The 23,404-nt window shown below is 37.2% G+C and overlaps 1 protein-coding gene across 4 annotated transcripts in view; it reads right to left on the reverse strand.

The window, feature by feature from the left end:
• Positions 1-23,404, reverse strand: part of Syt1 (synaptotagmin 1) — a 517,902-nt gene that overhangs the window by 327,896 nt on the left and 166,602 nt on the right. For 3 of the 4 annotated variants that reach the window (XM_052753300.1, XM_052753297.1, XM_052753298.1), the window contains exon 3: positions 12,867-12,932. The exons of the other annotated variant lie outside the window; for it this stretch is intronic. The gene's annotated coding sequence lies outside the window, so the exon portion shown is untranslated. The remainder of the gene's footprint in view (positions 1-12,866; positions 12,933-23,404) is intronic. 4 annotated transcript variants of the gene reach the window in all.

Raw genomic sequence — 23,404 nt, forward strand, 5'->3', positions numbered from 1 at the left:
TTGTTGACTGGTCTGCCCCTTACCTAATGGAGGAGGAGTGGATGGGGGGAGGGGGGTAGATGGGAGGGGGGAGAGGGTACAAGAAGAGAGGAGAAGGGGAAACAGTGGTTGGTATGTAAAATAAATGAAAAAATTAATAAAAACAAACAAACAAACAAACAAACAAACGAAAGGAATCATCCCCAAACTTTATTCTCAACTGGCTCTGCAAGTGAGGGGAGAGCTCATGTTCCCAACATGCAGGACATCTCATAGGGAAGAAAGGGGAGTAGAAACACGCAATGCCAGCAGAGAAGGTCAGCAGCACAGGGAAAGTCAGGCCAGAGAGGGAGTTAAAGGTCTTAAATATCTAAAGAATAAACACCACGAGACCTTCGGCAGTGGTGGAAAGGTTTTCTATGTAGGCTGCAGGAGGCAGAGTACATATTGCTTCAGGTGTTTTAAAATCCTCCTTCATTTAACCTTACAGACTTTGTGCTTAGTTTTTACTTAAGTCAATTTTCAAAAGTCTAAATGATTTCAGAGATTATGGCATCATTGGTTTTGTCAATTACTGGTGGTGAGATAGTTGGATACTTAGTGCCCAGTTTTCCTTACTATATAACACAATAGAGCTTTCATTTCTCTTTCTACCTCCTCCCCTCACCATGTCTTCCAGACATTTATCATTGCCTATGAATTGGTGTAAGCTTTGGATTAGAAGGCAATATGAAGACAGACTAACTGCACTGCCTATCATATCTTAAAGGGCAGAGATGGAATCCTGGTGAGAGACAACAGAAAACAGTGGGTACCTAACCATTTCTTGTATAGCTTTTAAGACCAGCACAAGTTGGTCTCAGACACTATTATTATTTTGCTCCAGGCAGCTATTGACTGAATAAACATAATCCCACTCACTTTCCAAGGGCATAAACATTTAAGTTATGCAGTTTTCTTCTGCTCTGATGAAATATAAACATAGATGATTGGTAGGAAAAAAAACGAAGCTATTATCACAGATGGTGCTAAGTTTATTTATAACCTACCTAGGAATTTAGGACCTTAGGTGCTATCACAAAAGCATGGTAAAATATAAGGTATAAACAACAGTTTTTGTGATAATTGACCACAATCTAAACACCATTTCCATCGCTGAGGTAATTAAAAGTCAGCCATGATTAGAAAGATAAATATGATTAGTATTATCATGAGAAATGCGCTTAGTCTCTCAGCATCTTAGTCTCCTCCTCTATAAGATAAGGTAATGATATCTACTGGATAGAGTTGTCAAAATTATACATAACATGTAAAAATTGCTAAGAATGGATCTTGGAAAATGGTAGCCATTCAATAAACACACTTATTTTTGCAATTACAAGAGGCATTATAATCTAACCATCCATCATTTTAGAAAATTCCTATAAAGAAAGATTTTTTTTTTCTGAATTGTATGAACCCAGACAACACTTAAGTTCAAGTTATCTCAATGCCAGGTGTTCAAAAGAAAAAGAAGAAAACATGTCTGACTTTGTACTTCAAATTTCTGTCATCATGGGGAATTTCGAAGAACGAAATTTAACCTTCAAGAGTAAGTGGCACATTTGAAGGTCCGTGAAAATAAAACAAGAAAGAGAAGAAAAAGCATCGAGAGAAAACATAACTCTTTCATGGCAGCAGTGAAGGACAAGTGGGTGACTTTCAGAATGATAATAAGCAATCTCCATCCCAAGACACAGCGCTGCTTCAACTTCATGCACAGTGGGGAACTTTCTGTGCTCTTCCATACCAGATTGTACATGCAAGTTATTTGTAACAGAACATTGAAAAGTCAATGAAGGCAAACCTGGCAGGCAGCCGCCGTCAGGAAGCATCACAATCGATAGGATACTATTAGACTTGTCTTCCCCAAGCAAAACACAAAACCATTTTAGCTGAAAGCATGACAGAACTGTGAAATTTCCCCACTACAGTAACTTCAAGCAACAGGGGAGCAGGCTCTAGGGCCTCACTCAACACATCAAGGAGTAATAATGAAACCTCATCATGAGCTTTAGTGTCCAGGATCACTCAAGAAGCATGAAGGTTCTAGACATGATACAAGGTCATAGACACATGCTTAAGAACAGAAACTAACAGAAAATTTACTTTTCCTGAATTCGCATTTCCTCCTACTATTATTCCCTTATTTAGGCTTCTACAGAATAGAACGTTATGTAGAAAAATGAGTAAGAAGCAAAATTACATTAAAACAGTTGTTTCTTGCTGTGTAGAGGCAAGCTTCAAGTACTAAACCCTGATGATCTTGCTACAGTTTTAGCTCTAACCAACCATATGCAGAGACCAGGCGGTGCCATGTTCTCAGTGACTCCACGTTGCATAAGACAGCTTATTTATTATTTCAGATTGTATGTTGCCCCAAACGTCTCCGTTCTCTAATCAGCTTCTTTCTATTTTGAGGCTAGAGGGTGACTCTGTGTCTAAGAGGACAGGTGGACAGCACCATCTGCCTGGCTCCACCCATGGGGCACAGAATGATGAATGACTTATCCCTGGGAGCAGGTGCCACCCTATGAACGTACCAGCATGCACTGAGGGAACACATGGATCTATCATAGTCACCCTAGAGAACCTAGCCCTCGAATGTTTCAGATACAACAGACCAAGGAAAGGGTAGAATGCTCTTTTGACTGTCCTAGGGCACTTCAAGCTCAGCCTCTTAGTGATACAGTCACTTGGCTGTCCTCTGCCTGTGCTCCTCTTTGCTCATCTGGACCCAAGCTCCATCCACCCATATTTCCGTTGCAGAGACCCAGTCCAGTCCTGCCCTTTCTCCTTTACTGCTGTTTTCAGTCTCAAACCAGGGACCAGCCATCGCCTGGCCCAGAGCCACCCACTTTTCCAGTGTGTGTAGCTCCATTCCACTCAAGGAACTTATCAACAGACTTCTTTCCAGTGTCTGTAGCTCCATTCCACTCAAGGAATTTATCAATAGACTTCTTTCCAGTGTCTGTAGCTCCATTCCACTCAAGGAACTTATCAATAGACTCTTCTCCAGTGTGTGTAGCTCCATTCCATTCAAGGAACTTATCAACAGACTTCTTTCCAGTGTCTGTAGCTCCATTCCACTCAAGGAATTTATCAATAGACTTCTTTCCAGTGTCTGTAGCTCCATTCCATTCAAGGAACTTATCAATAGACTCTTTTCCAGTGTCTGTAGCTCCATTCTACTCAAGGTTTGTTAACCTATCAATGGACTCCTACAAATTTTGCTTCTTAGGTCTCCTTGAATCTCTCTGAAATTCCTTGTTTCATTAACCCCTTGCAGTCATTTTCTTACACACACACACACACACACACACACACACACACACACACACACACACACACACTTCATGATATTTAATGTCTTACTTGGGAGTTAATATCAGTAATTAAAATTGGAATAAAAGATCTCATGTTCACCTTAAGCAGGATTTTTTCAGGAAAGCAAAAGCTATCCAGCAAATTACTATCATTGAAACCACTACTGTATTTTGTGAATGTATGTTCATTCAATAATTTCTGACATAGTGTAAAGACACAAATGTATTCATTTACAATTTTTATATAGTATAGGCACAACACATAGTATGTGCTTAATTAAAGGTTTTATACTCATTAAAATGGAAAACCAGCATGGAAATATGTCACATAGGGCCAGGATGAAATGCTCTTTTCTTTGTAAAGCCTTTCAGGCAGTAATTAAGCTAGCTCCACCTACTGTGGCAAGAGTTTCCACCTAAAAACCTGAGAAAAGATTCTAAAACGGAGCTAAAAACAGTTCCTAATTGTCTCTCTCAAATGAGCGGCAGCTGCTGGTTTGAGCTACTGGTGGGTTCCTAGCGTGCGTGCTCGACCTGCCTATGGCGGGAATGAGGCCTTTGCAAGTGGCACTTTGAGCTGCGTGGTGGATTTAGCCTTTGCTGGTGCACAGCAAAAGGGGAGGTTTCTGGGCTACACGCTGCTTGGCTAAAAGCATAGACCCCCGATAGCTCCCAGAGCTGGCGGTAAACCATGGCCATGTTGGGAAGCTGAGGTGGGTGGATCCAGCAGCCACAGCTGCTGCAGTTTAAGGCAATAGATTCACAATAAGACAGATTCAGATGTAATAGTTTACAATGTGTGTAAAAGATACGTAGGCTTGAAAGAGACAAAAAAGATGATATATAGAGTTATAGAAATAAATACATAGTTTTAAAAAATAAAGTCTTTAAAGAGACAGTAAAGGTAATATAAAAAATAAGCCACGTAAAAATGGATATTACACAGAGAATCTGCATTGTGTTGTCTTTGGGACTTTTAACTGCAGAAAAATATTTGATTGTAAAAGCTGTTGAGTTATGCCAAAATGTATATTTTAAAGGTGCCTTGACTTCAAAATTTGGATATAAGGATATGTTACTTTGGAAAGGAGACTCTGCTTTTGTTCCCACAGAAAGCCAAAGGCTATGGATTTGTTCCAGATTAAGATACATCAGGTTTGACCAGCCAAGACCCCCTGAAAGGTCTCCGATGACACCATGGCCCAGATGATCCAACATCCAGAATGGTTTGAAGGCAACTGGCTCAGACGATACACCCTCATGGACTTTTCCATGATCCTAAAATTTTCTTTGTATCCCCATAAGATACAGCGCCCCCCTCCAGCAGGAAGTAGTAAGAGAAGCTACGCCCAAATTCCCAAATTATATGTAATTTTACTTTGTTAAGGTTAAAACCTTCCTTTTTTTTTAAAAAAAAAAAGGGGGGAAGTGCTGTGGGATGTTCTGTATGTCAAATGTGTTGCTGATTAGTCAATAATTAAAACACTGATTGGCCATTGGCTAGGCAGGAAGTGTAGGCGGGACAAGGAGGAGAATAAAGCTGGGAAGTGGAAGGCTGAGTCAGAGAGACACTGCCAGCCGCCACGATGACAAACAGCATGTGAAGATGCCGGTAAGCCACGAGCCATGTGGCAAGGTATAGATTTATAAAAATGGATTAATTTAAGCTGAAAGAACAGTTAGCAAGAAGCCTGCCATGGCCATACAGTTTGAAACCAATACAAGTCTCTGTGTTTACTTGGTCGGGTCTGACGGCTGTGGGACTGGCAGGTGAGAGAGATTTGCCCTGACTGTGGGCCAGGCAGGAAAACTCTACCTACAGCCTTCCCAAACACATACCCTCTCTATACGATTGTGCTATAATCAATTTAAAGTGGCCTTCCATTCTTCTCTAATGGAAGGGGGCCTGTGGACTAATGGAGTAAGAGCCTTGTTCTCTTTTTCCTTTTCTGACAGTTGTTAACTGTGAAAGTCACTTAACCTTTCAAATTCCCAGCTTTGTTATTTATAAATTTGTTACATTTGCCTTACAGGATAAAGGTAACATTTGTATCAGAAGATATGTATGTATGTGAGTATTTTATATTCAATAAATTCTAGCTATGAAAATATTATGAACTACATGAAGAATGCTTGTTAAAAGTGTGAAGGGGAGGAAAGGTCATTTTCCTTATATTGATTTAAGATTTGCCAGTAATCTTGAATAGCATTACATAATATACAGATAATAAATCTTAGTAAAACTAAAACAACAACAAACAAACAAACAAACAAACTTGGAGGCAATACATTTACACTTCTGCTTTGAATCAACAGTCCCCGGACCATTCTATTTATTTTTTAGAGAAATATCAAATTGAAAGTCTAGCTTTAAAAATCTTCTAAGGAACTGTCAATATAGGAAAACAGACAATCAAATAAAGATTGACTGATTCCAATCTGAGCAGTTATGTGTTACATTTGTGATTCTGAGACCCTAATTATCAAACCAGTCTTTTGCTTTTGCTGATTGTCTATCCTAAACTATTTTCCTGTTTTTAATTTTATAAGTTCTGCTACAGTGAGAGAGATATCTTACAAATTATGAATGTATTTTACTTCTATATTTTAATCATGTTCTTTATGGAATTGGCAGAAAGATTCCACTTTATATGGTGACATTATTAAGTTATACTTTGAATAGATCAGCAAAGTATAATGACATGTATTGGAATATTAAGCCTTAGAAAAAGACACTCTGATATATATTCCTACATGGGATAAAACATAGTACTATGCTGAATGAGATAGGCTAGTCACCACAGGGTAAATATGTGATTCCAATATTATGAGGTATGGAGAGTATTCAAATTCATAGAAGCAGAATGTTCTGTGGTCCAGAACCTGGAAGTTTCCTGAGAACAATGGAGCAGGGGATGGAGAGTCATTGTTCAATGGGTCTGAAGTTAAGGTGTGGAAAATGAAGACTTTAGTGTGTATGTGTTTTGAACCACAGTGACGGGCGCACAACAATGAATGGAGTGTACCTAAACACAGTTAAAATGGCAAAGCTTTAGTCCTATATATTTTAGTAAAGAAATGTCTAAAACAAATCATGAATTTGTGTAATGCCAGAGACATAGCTTTGGAAAATAAAAGCTTTTGTAATGGACTGTTTAGGACACATATTAATGTAGCATCAGTGAGGAAGAAACCAGGCGTGAGAACATTTAATGAATGCACTACTCTGACAGATCTGGGTTGAGCTCTTCTCACTGGTTCAAATTCTAGTGAAGTTGCCTGTTGTTTCAGGATCTGAGATCAAAGATGATCTCATCACACCTAGCAGCTTGCCTACTACAGAGATAATGAGTTATCATTCATCAAACTATCATCCCATTCTATGCCTGGTAAAGGGTTTGCAGAATGCCCAGGACTTCGGGTTCTAGCTATTTTGCAGAATGGGATTTGTACCTGGCTCTAAATGTATACGAGTGTGGCTTGAGCAAGTCAGTTTGCCCTTCAGAATCTCATTGTCCTCCTTTATAAAAAGTGGATGTGACAGGACACCTCACAGGCATGCCATGGCACATGAAAGGCTCAGCAGGGTGTAAGGGCTCAGTTAATAGCATCCTCTACTGCTGCAGTAAGTTCTCAGGAGACTTTTGCACTGGCTGGGCCCCCAGGTAATAGTTGGGCATAACTCTGTGTAACAGATTGGCCCATCTATGATGTCACTTCCATAATTGTTGACTTAAGTACAGAAGGAATACAGTCACATTTCTCAATCATTGCTAGTGGGGTTGTAATATCGAAGCCATATTGATTATATTTCTGCCCAAAGTCATGCTAATAGCTGCTCATTAAAAATCGAAGATTATTTATCTAACCTGAGTTTTCAGTTGCAAAGAGGGGTCTACACACACAAAGAAAAAAAAACAAAATAAAAAAAGTTCTCCTTTATATAGAGGGACAATTACATATTTATTCTATTACTGTGTACTTTCATATGTGGGGTACTTGAGATACAGATGTATGGGATCAGTCATGTACTATGTATTAAAATCTTACCTTACGTATGAAAAGCGTAGATAATCTCTAGTCCATTGTAACCTATTTGAAAGCTTCTCCCATTAACATTGTAGATCCATTGAGACAAGGTATTCATATGAAAATAAAGACCTTAAGGGCTCCAAAGGAGAAGATTAGAAGAAAATGAACACCACCACTAGGGCAATGGAGGTATGCTGCCTAAAAAGCACAGCCTCTTCTATATTGTTTGCTATCCTGTCCTAATATGACCTAAGATCCCTGCACCATTTGTCTGTTTGGGTTGACAGTTGTGGAAGAAGGGAGGAAAGAAGGAAATGCAAGGGATGATGGGAAATGAAGACTTATCCTCCACTACGTCTTTGCACTTTCTCCACAGCTGCTGCACTGGGTATTTTGATTGGGGGAAATATAGGGCCAATGTAATGGTATGTGACAGACATGCAGACCACTGGAAGGACGATACGCCTAGGGAAGAATACCTGGTTTGAAGCAGGTTTACATCAGGAAAAAAAAAATACAGCGAAGGTTAGAAAGACAGAGGCCTTGTGAGAAATCAGCTGTGGTTGCTTTTCAAATTTTGGATCAGGTTAGAAGAAATGGAGAAAGATGTTTGCTGTCTGCCTCTCCCTCACTCTCACAGTCCCCACTTCCCGAGCTATAAATATTGTGTCTGGGTGTGAACTTGTGGATTTTCACAGCTTTGCTGTGGGGCCATTCTGGGTAAATACCCATTTTACGAAATGAGAGCTAACATCTTAAAATGGATTTGTTATGTAACTCTCACAAGCTGAAGATTGCCCATCTCTCTTGGTTCTCAGCCTTTTCACTTAATGATAAATTTGTCTATGGCTTTGCCTGTGATGAACCACATTGATAATTATTCAATTTTTATGTAGTTAGAAACTGGATATATTCAGCATTACGTAACTGTGCAAACTCATTTTTTCTAGAGCTATGTCAATAGGCAGAATTCAGAGAAAAAAGTTCACGCTCACTATAATACAATGGCATGATAAATTCTGTGACATATTCATGTTCCAAGATATAACAGAAAATTATACAATAGCTAAAATTTCAAAGGTAAGGGAAAAATTCCATTATAGTTGAAATATTGCATATCTCATAAACAATAATTACTCAAGAAATGATATAGAGGATAGTGAACAGACAATACATAAGAGAATCTCAGCTTCCAAATTGGCTGCCAAAAACTATTCTTTACAATACATCTCAAGCTCCTGAAAATTCATAGACTATAACTTTGCGTCTCATATGAGTTACAAGCCAATGTATTTTGAGTATTTGTTTGAAACAGCTTTCCCACAGCCTGAAACATTTTGTATAAATCCCCAAAAATAATCTTCATAGGATTTATGTGAAAATGGAACACAGAATAATGGCAGGGCAAAGAATATGTATTAGCCATAAGAGCAAGGAGCAGAAGTTGCTCAGATATACAGTGGATCCTATGCTACGTCTTGTATGTGCTTTGGAATAGGGAAAACACAAAGATAAAACTTAAGGAAAAAAATAATAAGACATTCTCCATGAATTGATGAAATTACTATTTACTGATGTTGTTGTATGAACATCTATGATAAGCAGTTAGTGAACATGTCTTGCCATTCTCATATTAGAAACCTATAAAATAAAAGTTATTTTAACTTTTATAGAGGAGACGGAGGTGGACTTTATACTCTCCTTTTGGGGACACAGAGCCAGCAGGTGGTAGAAATGGGACTTGAAGGGCACAAGGATTTATAATTACAAAGGAAAACAATGTCACCCAATAGTGAGTTGCAGTAGAGAAGTAAGTGGACCAGAATCATAAGAGTATTAAAATCGGTTGTTCAGAGAGCAGAGCTATTTTGTTTAAACTCTGCAACTTTGAAGTTTACTCAGTATGTTTTAAAACACAAATAATACTTGAATGAATTTCCCCTATGTCTCCCTCCAGCTTTGCAGCTTTCAGAATCATGGAAGATTAAGCTTTTCAGGACAAAAGAAAATAAAAAATGAAAGCACAAATCAAAAATGAATATACATTTCTAGAAATGGGCTAGATTATTTCAAGCAGTTAGTGTAAGAAACTATAATGTAGAGTGTGCTAACTCTGCCACACAAACCCCCATCAAAGATGGCACATCTCCCGTCACTTAATGATCACAGCCACTCAGTGGAGGGTTTAAAACATATAGAGGTATACTACACTGCCCTAGATACCAGAGCTAATAAATGGTGCAGCTGAGATTTGAACCCCAAGAATTTCCCAAAGCTAGGATGCTACAATAAACCTATTGAAGACAATTCTGTGGTGTTTCAAAAAATACCTTGCATCAGGAAATATGCTTTAGCTTTTTCAAAAAAAAATATCAGTGATTACAGGAAACCTATTTTAACCAATGTCCAAAGGAAGGAAACAAAAATAAGAAACTGCATTTTGGATTATTTAAAATAAAACACTGAATAGAATATTAAATAATTTAATCACTGCTAATAAGATGGGCATCTTGAAAAGATCATTTCTCATTACCAGTCAATAATATTGCTGTTTACTTAATATTTTTTCTACTACTCCCGTCACGCCATCATTTATGTAGGAGGATAAAAAAATGCCTTGCCTTTACAAGCTGTTTGTGCTAAGAGGGGTAACTTGAGAAGGGAAAAATAAAGATCAATTTTTACCAGTAACTCTATCTATTGCTTACAAAGGAGGTTATCTTTATATAGTATTTAGTTCTCATTTTTATCATCTGTCAAGGCCTGGGGACGTTTGTTTTCTTTTGACAACCAAATGAAACAAATCCTGTGTCTAACAGAGTCTCTGCAACCAAATAAAAGCCCAAATGAATGGCTTTCCTCTCCTCCGCTCCTCTCTTCTCAACCCCTCCCCTCTCTCCACTCCCTCCCTCTCTTCCCCTCCCCTCATCCCCCTCCATTTCTTCTCCTCTCTTCTCCTCTTCTGTCCTCCCCTCCTCTTCCTTGTGCTTTCCTCTCCCTGTCCCCTCCTGTCCGCTTCTTTCTTTCTAATTCATCGGTCCATCTGTTCATCGATCATCTCTCTATATGTGCACGTTCAGTCAACATTACACATAGGAAAAATGTTAGCTGGCTAATTAGATTAGAATCCTCACTTCTGTTGCCGCATATGAGAGTTCAGATAAAGGAGCTAGCCTGCCTCACCCTCTATATTTTAGAGGGAACAATCAGTAAAACGAGGATATTAAACTGGAGAGCGTGTATGTTTCTCCTAGCTCTACGGCATTATCATACTACAGATGCCACAGACCACACTCACACTCTACTCGGGCTTACAGTTTTTGATAACAGTGACTTATTACTTCTAATAATGAAAGACTTTACTCAATGAAACTTGTGAGCATCATTTCCAAATAATATTTATGATCTGGTAATCCACAGAAAAAACATTTTGGTTAAAGTCTTCTTTCCTGTAGAGTATTTCTTACTAAAATGGAAACTTCACACTGTATTTGTCATCCCAGGAAAGCGAGGCCATTAACAATAGTTGTACTTTGAGTGAGAACATCAACTCCCACAAGTATTTAGTGAGATTTAGCAAATCTAGGATAATATGAATAGCTCCCAAGGAGTATGCCTGAGTGTCTGAGTGATTTTTCGACGTCTCCTCTCTGCTGTGATGATTATCTAATGTAATCAGAAAGCATGGACCATGTGTCCTTCACAGTGTTGCTAAGCACTCAGAGATCGAGAAGAAAATTACTATTTAAAAACAATTTCAGCAGCACTTTATCCCCGAGTCCTTATTTTAATCACAAAACTTTTGTGAAATATAAATGCCTGTACTCCAAACTTTTTTCTAGTAATATTTTAATTATCAGCTTTTTTCTCCCTTAAAGCTCTGAGCTTTAAGACAGTATCATAGAAGTGTGTATGATTCTCTGATGCCTAAACTTTTACATTCATGTTTTTAATTCAGTGCCAATGATAAGAACTTTATTATTTCTGATGTGATTATTTTGGTATGCACCAGGAACTGCCCAATACATTTACCTTTCATGCTTCAATCCACACAATGACAACTCTGACATAGCCATGTCTTTAAAGACTAAAGTATCCATGAGACACTTACTGTCTAATCATTTCACTTTTAAATCAGAGTGTTTTGTCCGTAAATATATTAATATGTATTGATGGAATAAATTACATTAAAAAGCATACAAGTTTAGATTAGATTCAGTTTTTCCATTGTTTACATGGTTATCTCTGAGTAACTTAGCATACACTTATTAAGTAGAAGACACTCAAAGTTGAGATGAATGACTGCCCTACACCACAAGTAATGGACACAGAAGGGGGACAAGCTCTTCCTTTGAAACAAACTATTTTCTTCAGGATTATTCCAAATTAATAAGTATGCCTCATTATAAGAATGTGAGCCTTCTGACATGTGCCTCACTGAATCTTTCTACAATTCACAAATGAAAATACCAAGAACTTTATCAATGCACTCAAGCGATAGAGCAAATAATTGTGTATAAATAAGATCAGAAAAAGGTCACTGATAACTTTTCACAGTGAGATTACAGTTAGAGGTCTTAGAAATGGTAATATTCCTTTTGAGATGTTTGGAGGCCTACCATTTCCAGCTCCTTTCAAATCAACTACACTATTAAAGTCATGTGATGTGGGTCATTAATAGTGAATCTGATGTTACACCTCTATTTTACTGGTTTTGATATTCACACGTTCAGATGTTATAATTCTTTGTGTCTCAGAACTCTATAATGTCACAAAATCTACCACAAAATGATAACATCAAGATATACATAATTCTGTTTAATAAAAATGTATTTAGACTCTGTGAGTTCGAGGCCAGCCTGGTCTATAGAGTGAGATCCAGGAAAGGCGCAAAGCTACACAGAGAAACCCTGTCTCGAAAAACCAAAAAAAAAAAAAAAAAAAAAAATGTATTTAGAAAAACTATTGCTGGTAGGAAGTCATAGCTAGAGATAGAAATACATTTCATAGTTAAGTCTTGATAAGATTCGAAAGAAATGAAATGAGCATAAAGTACAGATTTCATTATTATTATTTTATGTAACTCTGTTTAATGATTGTAAATAAGCCAAGCACATTATCCTTTAAAATTTTTCCAAAGTGAGTTAATTTTCTATCACATAAAAGAAAACTTAATCATTTGTGCTTTTTATATTTTCCCATTTCTTCCCCGTTGGAATGATTCAATGTCACTCAAAAATATATAGAGTCAACCTAAATATTTCAGCACTGGAGATGTAGCACGCAGATTACCTTCCCATTTATCTAAGAGGATTATAGGATAAATCATTTCCAGTGGACTCTAGTGAATCGAAATTGAGTCTCAGAAGGCACCACTTGCTTGCTATTCTGATTTCTAATCTTAAAAATTAGGAAGGTGAATATTTGTGTAAAAGATGATCTAATTTTGCCGAAGGTCTGATATAATTATCTTGTCATTAAAGCACTTACTGTTCTGCTGGGGTGTTCTGGAGTATTTGGGGGTGTTTGTTTCTTTCAGAATCTCCTTTCTTCAATCTAAAAGAAAAACAGTACATGTGACAATCACTTGAGACAGTCTTAAATAGGACATTAGCTTTACTAATGTTTCTACCCTAGATTCTTGCACCATGTCCACCTAAACACAAAATATGCAATCCTCATGAGTATTTACTATACACAATATAGTGTAGAAAAAAAAGAACTGTAAAACTGGTTTGAGAACTTTGAGGAGGACTATGTGGATAATTTATAGACTCATTTTAAAAAAGGTAAATTATAAGATTGTGCTCTTTTTAGAGTGTTTCAGTTTAAAAATGAAAATAAGAAATCATGAGAGAATATTGAATCATTATAATATTGTCATAAGTCTCACACAATTTCCAGTCCATTCATGTCTGTTTCTATAACAAAAATTGATACGAGTGCTATAAATCAATCTTATACATTTATCTCAAATTTTATATGTTTTCTTGGAGTTAGAAAACCTTCCATACATGACTATTTCCTTATTTTCAGAGATTAATCATGGTCTAGATATAATTTAATCCTATTCTAGCACATTGGATATATCTATAAACATGCATGTAAACAGACATACAAACCCATCAAGCATTAGGAGAAAAGTAAGTACACATTAGTATATTAAACATATAGCATTCAATATAGTTCAGAAAATAATAATGTAAAGTCCTTTTCAAGATTCAATATCACAGTTGCTTTAATGTAGTAAGTAATGTAATCAAAAATTTCTGATTTGGTTCTGACAAACTAGAAGCTCAAAAACGAAAATTTAACAGTCCTGAAGATAAGTATCTTTTCTACAACTTTTCATCATTTTTCAGTTCTCAGAATGTGAAGTTCAAAGCTGAGAGACAATCATATATTTAAATACAGGTTTCCAATAAGCAATATTCTGGTCTGTTCACTAGAGCTATGAAAATATTACAATGACAGCATCTCTTGCTCCTGGCCCTCAGAGGTGCTGAGTGGAACAGATCTGAAGTGACAGCGATACTTTCCAAGCTACAATCACTGCATCTGTTGAGTGGTTTTTGTCTCCAAGGCCTGCTTTCATTTTATTCCTGCCTGAAACTCCACTGTTTCCTTGTAAAATTTATAAGCAACATGGATGTGAGAAAGCACTTAAATTTACCCGACTACCTCTTAAATATACGATTTCAAACCATCGTTAATTTCATGTAAAAATCTCAGCAGATTGTCTTAGTATACTGCCATATTGAAACTGATGTAAAACCTACAACAACATTCTATGTGTACTTAAACGAAAACACAGTGGCATTTAGTACTTTATAAGAAACTGGAGAAATGTGTTAGAAAAAAACTGCATTCTATCAAAAAATAAGAGATGATTCGATGGTATACATACTTAACCTTATCACTCACCAAGTGTCAGTCTTTCCTAAGGGATGCTGTAAAAGGCTTAAACAGCTTTTGTGACTTGTGCTATCTACAGGGCTTTGATTTCACTTTGGTTTTACATGCATATCTGACACAAGGATCAATGGGCAAGCCTGCTCTACTGCAGGGTACAAATAATTATTTTATACTAAGTCCATGCTTGAAATATGGGTGTATACACTATTTTTATGGTAGCCAGTTTCTGTCTCTTTGATGTATAAATGTCTTCTCTTTCATCTAGAGGGGAAATAAAACAAAAGGCAGGCCACATCCTGGCTGTAGACCGTTCATCACTCATCTGCATGTTGGTGGAAGTAAAGCAGTCCCAATCACTTAGTTAATTTCTTATATCGAGGCTTGGTTCTTTTATGATTTGGCATGTAACTTAAAATATAATATCTGCTTTGGTCATTTTTAAATGAAATATTAGATATACTCAGTTAATAAAGCTAATAAGGTGTTATTGGTGTTTTCATCTAATATTAGAAGTAGGCTTGAGAAAGAGGAAAGAAAGAGACTCACAGATTGCTCTTGGCAGAAGTAGACAGAAAGCAAGCCATTCATAACTGTAGCTCTTATGATAATGTAATTTAAAGAACTAAGCCAAACCCTACATGCTGTAGACACTATGAACATGCTTTATATAATATTGGAGACTTAAAAGGTAGCTATCAAGGTTTAAAATATATGTTTATTCTCAATAATGACAAAAATTAACAGTTAAGTACAAACTTTAGTTTTAGATCTCTCAAGTATTCTGTTTTATTGAGTTACTAATCTTAACAAAATATTCATTAATGTGGCATCCTGCTAAATATCCACTTAGGGCTGGAATTAGAGTACACTATGAAATCTTGCAAGAAGGTCACCTACAAGTGCCATCTCTTTAGCTCTAAGTCAAGTGACTCACAACAGAAGCCTGATCCTGAAGCTTTACATGCCAAACTGTAAGATGCTGATACACTCACAGCTTTCTCTCTTGGACTACATATGACAGAACTGCTGAAACTCATGGCTAGGGCATAGCTGTAAGGCTGAGTAGTGATGCTCTTAGCACAGATATTTCTAATCCTAAGGGATTTGGTTAGAAAAATTTTTTTGGCTCATGTCTGTATTCTTGGAACAACAGTCAGCAAGCAGCTATTACTTGATAAACAGGATATTATCCAGGTCATCACTGATTGAATGGATGTAAGCTTTTAGATACATAAATAAAAACACTGCACAGCTGAACACATTGCATCACCAGATTAGATGCATGGTCAAAGGTGGGGGTGAGGAACAACTCGCTGCCAACACCATTGCTACAGATGAGGAAGCTTAGTTGTGGGCTGTAATTAGGCAATGGTAGTGTGTAAGTGGGAAAATGCCCATTTTGATAACTAGTCTTTGCAATATAAGAATGTACCTTGGTTACACAATATACACTGAAATACACAATAAAGGAAGATATGACATCCCAAGGCCTCAGTGCAATTTCAAGTGGTTGAAAACATATTAACTGAATATATGCTATATATAATTTATATATGTAGATTATATGCTGTGTGTGTATCCTTCAAAAGCAGAAACTAAAGTATTTACAGAATTATTAATACCTAAAATGCTGTATATTGCTTAATTTCATAAATAGAATATTTCTTAGAATCACATATATGAACAATTTCTGGCTACTGTTAAATGGACTGTGTCTCTACATATATACATATATATATTTATAGATACAGTCATATATATATATATATATATACACACACACACACACACACATATACAGAGAGAAGAGAGAAAGAGAATGATGATGTATGACAGTCCTGTAAACAATTGGTGAATCCCCACAAGGGCACATGGGGATTTGTAATGTTCTTGTACCTTTTTGTTAAGGGTCTATAGTTACAGAGAAACAAAGATAAATAATAGACAATAAAACTATCTTCAAAATATATCAACTGAAAAAGGAATGCCATTTTCACTAGTTCTATATTATTACAAAAACGGTGGCTAGTTTTAGATTGTTCATTAAGCATAAGATCACTTTGTATTTAATTATACAAGATAAAAATGTTTATTTAGATGATGTTTGAAAGTATCAGACAATGAAAAATGAATAATTTATCAAGTGAAGCAGTGGACTATGAAATGCTTTCTAAACGAATGCCATCATGGTGGGTACCTGTGGTACTTCTTGTAGGTATATATAAAAAGCAAAAACGTACCGATACAGATTTTGTTGGAAAAAGAAGATTTTTATAATAAGGGAACTTCTCTATTTCCTTCCTCCTCCTCCTCTAACCATTTTGACAACCATTTGTGAGGCTTCTGTCTATGAGACTGTCCTAGTTATGATAGAAGCAAGTGTTCAGCAACTAGGAAAGAAAAGGAGGGGGTAACAGTGAAGGAGCTCCTTGTTTTGTTGTTACGACACTTTATTTTACAAGTCAACAAATATTAAAACATTTGTTGGCAGTTGGAGGTACAATAATCACACGCTGGGTTCAACCATGTTTAACATTTTCATTATACTCAAAATAATTATTTTAGAATGGGGGATGATAATGAGGCAGAATGGTATTAAATCGGGAGAGCCAGTCTGTACCTTGAGGAGGAGGAGGGGAATTAATTAAACAACAAACTTGGGAAAAGTTAATTGGGGCTGAGGAAAGATAAGGGCACTATCAAAGCAGAAAGAAATGAAACTATAACAGAAGATATAGCAGGACATCCCACTGCACACACCTAGGAGAGAAATTCTTGGCAGAATCATAAACAGCAGGAGCCGTAGAGTGCCTAGGGGTGCCTTGGTTGGCTTCACAACTCCTAGAATAGTTCCTGTCACATAAATAAATGTTTGTTGAATGAACAATATTGTATACTGACAAAAGTAAAATCCAGTTTCATCTTATACATTTTTGATTCTTCCTCTAGCCGGTGTTTGACCCTAGGCAAACCACTTAATCTATTCCGACCCCTATTTCATCGATCTGTGAAATGAAAGTGGAAAAAGGTCACTCTCCAAGGTGCCTTCCAGCTCTAAACACTTCTGTATATAGTTCTGTTTATTAGAACAGTCAATTGGGAACATTTTTTGTAGAAGATAATATCCTGATATGAGTTCTACGTGAAGAGAATTGGTGAAACCAGAAAAGATGAATAATGGAGTAATGCATTCATTCAAGTAATGAAAAATAAATCCTACTGAATAAAATATTTTTATATAGGGGTGGCTTATGGTTTTTTTTTTTTTTTTTTTTTTTTTTTTTTTTTTTTTTGGTTTTTCGAGACAGGGTTTCCTTGTGCAGCTTTGCGCCTTTCCTGGAACTCACTTGGTAGCCCAGGCTGGCCTCGAACTCTCAGAGATCCACCTGGCTCTGCCTCCCAAGTGCTGGGATTAAAGGCGTGCGCCACCACCGCCCGGCGGCTTATGGTTTTTGTAGACATGAAGTGACATTTACATGGACAACTGACAAAGATAGGCAGATGAGGAACTCTTCATCTGCTGTTTTTTTTTATTATAATTAGAATGACAGCATACCTTGCTTGCATCCTCATCTAGAGTCTCAAAGAGTGTCCAGTGTTCAAAACAAGGTGTCAACTGCAGGAGCTCAGACAAATGTTATTATACTCTGTAGAACTGGGAATGACCATCTTGGAGAAGAGAAGGCTGGGGGAAATTCAGATCCATATAAATTCCATGGAACAATCTCAGACTCAGGCCCTATCTGGCAGAACGTCTGACATATCTATGAACTCTTCTACCCTGATACTGGCTTCCTTGTATCTTTTTGTTCTTATAATTCATTTTGGCCCTACCTTCTGTAACATCATTCAGCAACATATACATGTAATTGCCATGTCCCTAATTCAGCTGTGATGTTTTTGTCTTTCCAACAAGAGTTGGCCACATTACCAACAATATATATATGTGTTTCCTTTAAACGAGGTAATTAAATGAGTCAATGTCCAGTCATTATTCTGTATGGGTGAAGAAAAAAAGGGCATACTCTGAGCTTAGACAGACATGGACAGGAATGTTGTCTGGAAGCTACCAAAAATGTCTTTCCATTATCAAACTTAACTGGTGATTCTAAAAACTTCTATCTTGTCTTGGGAATCATTGTTTAATTTTCACAGGCATTTGGGGGAAGATAGGTTAGGGTACTTATGACTTGAGGGTGAAAGGAATACAGATTTTTAATGGCAAAAGTCTAACTCATTCTTAAAAGCATACAAAGATATGGCAGAACTCTTGGACATTGAAGTCTGATCTACTACTAAGGGGAGGGAAAGAGTGCTGTGGGATGTTCTGTATGCTGTGAATGTGTTGCTCTGATTGACTGATAAATAAAACACTGATTGGCCAGTAGCCAGGCAGGAAGTATAATATAGGTGGGATAAGGAGAGAGGAGAATTCTGGGAAGTGGAAAGCTGAGTCAGGAGACGCTGCCAGCCGCCACCACCATGAGAAGTAAGATGTAAAGTACTGGTAAGCCACAAGCCACGTGGCAACTTATAGATTAATAGAAATGGGTTAATTTAAGATATACGAACTAGATAGCAAGAAGCCTGCCATGGCCATACAGTTAATAAGTAATAAAAGTCTCTGTGTGTTTACTTGGGTCTGAGTGACTATAGGCTCCGATGGGCTACAAAGGAGGAAGGCTGTTTTCTTAGCCATATTAGAACATATCAGAGTATGTCTTACAAGTTTATGTTCAAACCAAGACGACTGTAGCAAACACATATTTGGATGCAGTATTTGTATTTCTGGGTTAGGGGGTGTTGGGGTAATAGATGTACAAAAGAAAAGGCAGGTACAAGGGAAATAGGGTTGGAAAGAACAGGCCCAAGCTCAGAGCTTTATTTCTGGCTTATTAATTTTTGTGGTTGGAGATAAAACAGAGAGCCCCATGTAAGTCAGGCAAACATTCTGCAATTAAGTGCCAGCTCTAATCTTAGGAAAAGTTTTATCCCGGGTACATGAACTGGCTTTTTAGAGCCCATTCCCTATGGTGCGATGCCTTACTCAGCCTTGATGCAGGGGCTAGGGGCTAGGGGCTAGGTCCAACCCCAGCCTGTGTTGACTACCCAAGGGAGGCCTTACTCTCTATGAGGAGGGGATGAGGGTGAGATGGAGGTAGGTAGGGGGGAGTGGGAGAAGAGGAAGAAGGGGGAAAAGGGTTGCTATGTAAAAGGAAAGATTTTTTTAAAATAAAAAATTATAAAAAATCATCCCGAGATATCTTTACACAGAGTTCCAAATTTACTATATAAACTACATACCTTTCCTGGCAGGACAAAAGATGGTGAAATCATTAGGAATGAAAATATATTGACTCTGCTTTCTTGTGTTTCTGAGTGTTTGAACAGGGAGGGCGCAGTAGCAATTCTCTGGCAAAATTTAGGCTGACGAAGAGAAAATGATTCATGTAGCCCTTGGGTTGCTACAAATTCAAAACCAGTACTGTGCTGGGGAACAAATATAAATGAGATGTTGGAACATGGCATGAGGTTTCCCTAGCTCGATGGCAGTAGCTTCATCATTTGTGTTCTGAGTACATTTCAGCACCATCCCCTGCGGTGGCCAGGGTACCAATGTGCAGAGCTTAAAGGGGTAGCTCAACCAGGAAAAACACCACAGCCATAAAGGGAGGGTTCTTGGGTTGTACACTACAGAAGCCACATGATAGAAGTCATCCTCTTCAGGACATCTTGTAAGCAATAACATGCCTCGCTTGGAAAAAGCCACTGTGTTAAAAAAAATTATTACTGCTACCTAATAACACGCACTCAGCAGACCGCATCTGTTTATCACACTCATTGTCACAGGGACGAGGTGATGTAGGTGTTAAATGTCTTGATTTACATGTGAGCAAGGGAAATTCACAACTTCCTTGTCGTAAGTGTCAGAGCCAGGATCTAAATTCAGTTCTGTCAGTATCTAAATCTAATTTTTACCTAGCAACATGGTTGCTGCTGCTGCTGCTGCTGCTGCTGCTGCTGCTGGACTTTGAGAAGGTAGAAAACCCGTTTTCTAGGTCTTTGTCTATTATGTATTAGGGGCATCATCTTGAAATCATTGACATACGGATGTCATCATCATTGCTTCTACACTACATGTAGAAAATGTAGTAAAATAAACTAAATCTATGGATTTATTGAGATATCCTTGATTTACAAAAATAGTGGAATGTGTCTAACATTTCAGGATCTAAAGCCTTAAAAAAAATTAAAGGTTTCCCAGCAATGTATAATATGGATACTTTTTTAAACTAATTTTATTTTTGAGATTATAGTAAATTTTATCATTTCTATCTTCCTATTCCTCCTTCCACACTCTTTCTTATCATACCACACTCTTTGATTCCAATGCATAACCTTTTAAAAATGAATTGTTACATACTGCTACGTTACCAAACCAGCATAATCCCTATCTACTTTCTATGTATTTGTACTTACACACACATATAAGTGTAGTCCTCACGTCTCATCATAGAAACTTCTTTAAACTGATCGGTTTTATGTTTTATGCTCAGTATCACAATTTCTCAATTTAATGGTTCTCAAATTAAAAAAGCATAATACTTGCCATGAGATGATTCCATACAGTCGGACGGCCCTCAGCATACATTTATTGTGAGATGTAGAAGACATTTTTGTGTGTACATTTTAATGACAGGGTATCTATTTCCATGTAGTCCCCAAAGAATCATATTAGGTAGTAAACAAAACCGGAGGATCACTGGGCACTAAAGATACATTTTCTCAAAACCAGAGTCAATAAGTCATGAATGAAAGTTGAAATCATCACCCTAGGGACCAGTGGGTAAAGCTTTGTGCAATGACTGGGAAGCATAAAGTCCACACCCACCAAACAGCTACCTTTGACATTCTTTAGCCTGTTAGATATCAGGAAAGGAATTCTCTGGTTAAGGCCTGGAAGCTAAGATTTTCTTTGATCATCCCTATTCTCCCCAAAGGCAAGCTGCAGAACCTTCAATTTTTCTTCTCCAGTGCAGGTCATAGAAAGCAGACAACCTCTTTCCTAAAGCCAGATTACTTAAAAGCATTGCTGTAAAATTGTCCTGACTGTCTATGTGAAGGACAGGCACAAAGAGTACTCTCAGTTGCTTTGTTAGATTTTACATCATAAAACTCACATTCCAAAAGGGGCCAGCCCTGGGGTGGAAGGAGGGCTGCAGAGAGCCTTTGCTTGTCTATTATTATTATTATTATTATTATTATTATTATTATTATTATTACCCCTGGACCCATCACTATTGGATCATTCCTTTTTGTCCAACCATGATTCACATAGCTACCCATGCTTTACCAAATCCTAAACATAATAACAGGTCTTTCATTCAGTGTCTAGGGTCTTTGAGAACTCCACTGCCTTGTAAAATTATGACCAATTAAATTCGTATGGTTTTTGTCCTGTCATTTGTCTGGTTATAATAACCATGCATTGCTAGTTTATTCAACAGATTCAAATAGTCAGACATGTAGAGGGTAAGTTTGGACTTCCCTCCAAAAAGGATAACAGTTCCATTCCAAAAGCCCTAGAAGGAAAAACTTCAAACGTGCTTTGGATAAATCATATATTACTGTTTGGCATAGTGGTACACAACTTTAGTCCCAGCACTTGAGAGGGAGAAGCATGCAGCCTTGTATGAGTTTGAACCAGCCTGGTGTACACAGAGTTATAGGACAGCCTGGCCTATATAGTGAGATCCTATCTCAAACAAACAAACAAACAAACAAACAACTCCACAAATCCAAAGCAATGCCCCTGCCATGGGAGAAAAAGTTCCATCTCATATTGAGATGAGAAGACTGTCAAAGAACATGGTGGAATTTCAATTCTGAAACTGGTTGTCTTTTAAGTCATTGTTTTGGAACCACAGAGAAAAACAGAGCATGAATAGAGAATAAAAAAGTAGGAGGGCATGCTCATAAAGATGTTTGCCATGTGGAAAACCCAACCCCTTAGTTTGAATTGATTTTTTTCCCTTAAAATGGACACAAATGTAACCTTCCCAAATTCTAAACCAGTATTCAGAGAAAAATTTTGGATAAACAACTATGATTTGAAGAAATGGAGACTATCCACTTAGGAAGGGGAACACAATTAAGTCATACTAAACTTTTCTCTAGAAGCAGCAGTTAGGTGCACAGTCATTTGAGAATTGTGGCAGAGTTCAACAGAATTTCACATTAAAAACTGACAGTATTTTGCCTACTATGAAAGAGAATCTCCTTTTACCTATGGATGAAGTGTTTTCTCAGCTTCCTCTCTCTGATCCTTCAGATGTCTAATGTGAATGGTAACTAATTTTCACTGTCAAAAGAACATGTTCAAGAATATCAGAGTAATTCCTACAGAGCACATAAATTTCCTGGGAGATAGGACTATATGCAGGGATTATAATGATCTGTGTTTGGGCTTTCTGATATAAAACTCAATGGGAAACCAACCTTCAATTTGAAATTATAATTCCTTTGGAGTTATATCCTTTACAGCAAGAGAATTTGCTCTATTTTGTAAAGTATCTACTGAATAATCTCTTATTGCAATTTAATCTTTCATTTTTAAAAATAAAATTATTTTTAGCACAACTGTTTTTTTGTACTCTTGATACAGAGTACAACAAAAAACGCCACCACAAAATAATTCACTCTAACAACTTAAATGAAGTCTACCACATGTGGATTTTTAATTTTACTAGCAATACCAATCCAAACTAAAACACCAAGATAATTAAATAATTTAAGTGCTAACTACATTAAGAATGGTAAAACTTGGTTGACGGAAAGTTCAAACTTTTTCTGAGATGAATACAAATACACAGTCCTGTTGTTAAAACTGGAGGTGGCCTCCAGTGAAGTGAAGATTCCACATCTCCCACAGGCTAATTTCAACAGCTTTTCTAAGGTACCATTTTAGGAGCTCTGTGGTATGTAAAAGAGCGTAAGTCACTGCTGCCGTCCTTACAATTACAATCTCAATCATGCACCGCTCAGTGCATTGTAACACTGATACCTATTTCTGTAACAGCTGTTATTTAATACTGTGGCAATGGAAGCTTCTC

Source organism: Peromyscus californicus, unplaced genomic scaffold (assembly GCF_007827085.1).
Source record: "Peromyscus californicus insignis strain IS unplaced genomic scaffold, ASM782708v3 Scaffold_24__1_contigs__length_46423439, whole genome shotgun sequence".
NCBI classification, from domain to species: Eukaryota; Metazoa; Chordata; class Mammalia; order Rodentia; family Cricetidae; genus Peromyscus; species Peromyscus californicus.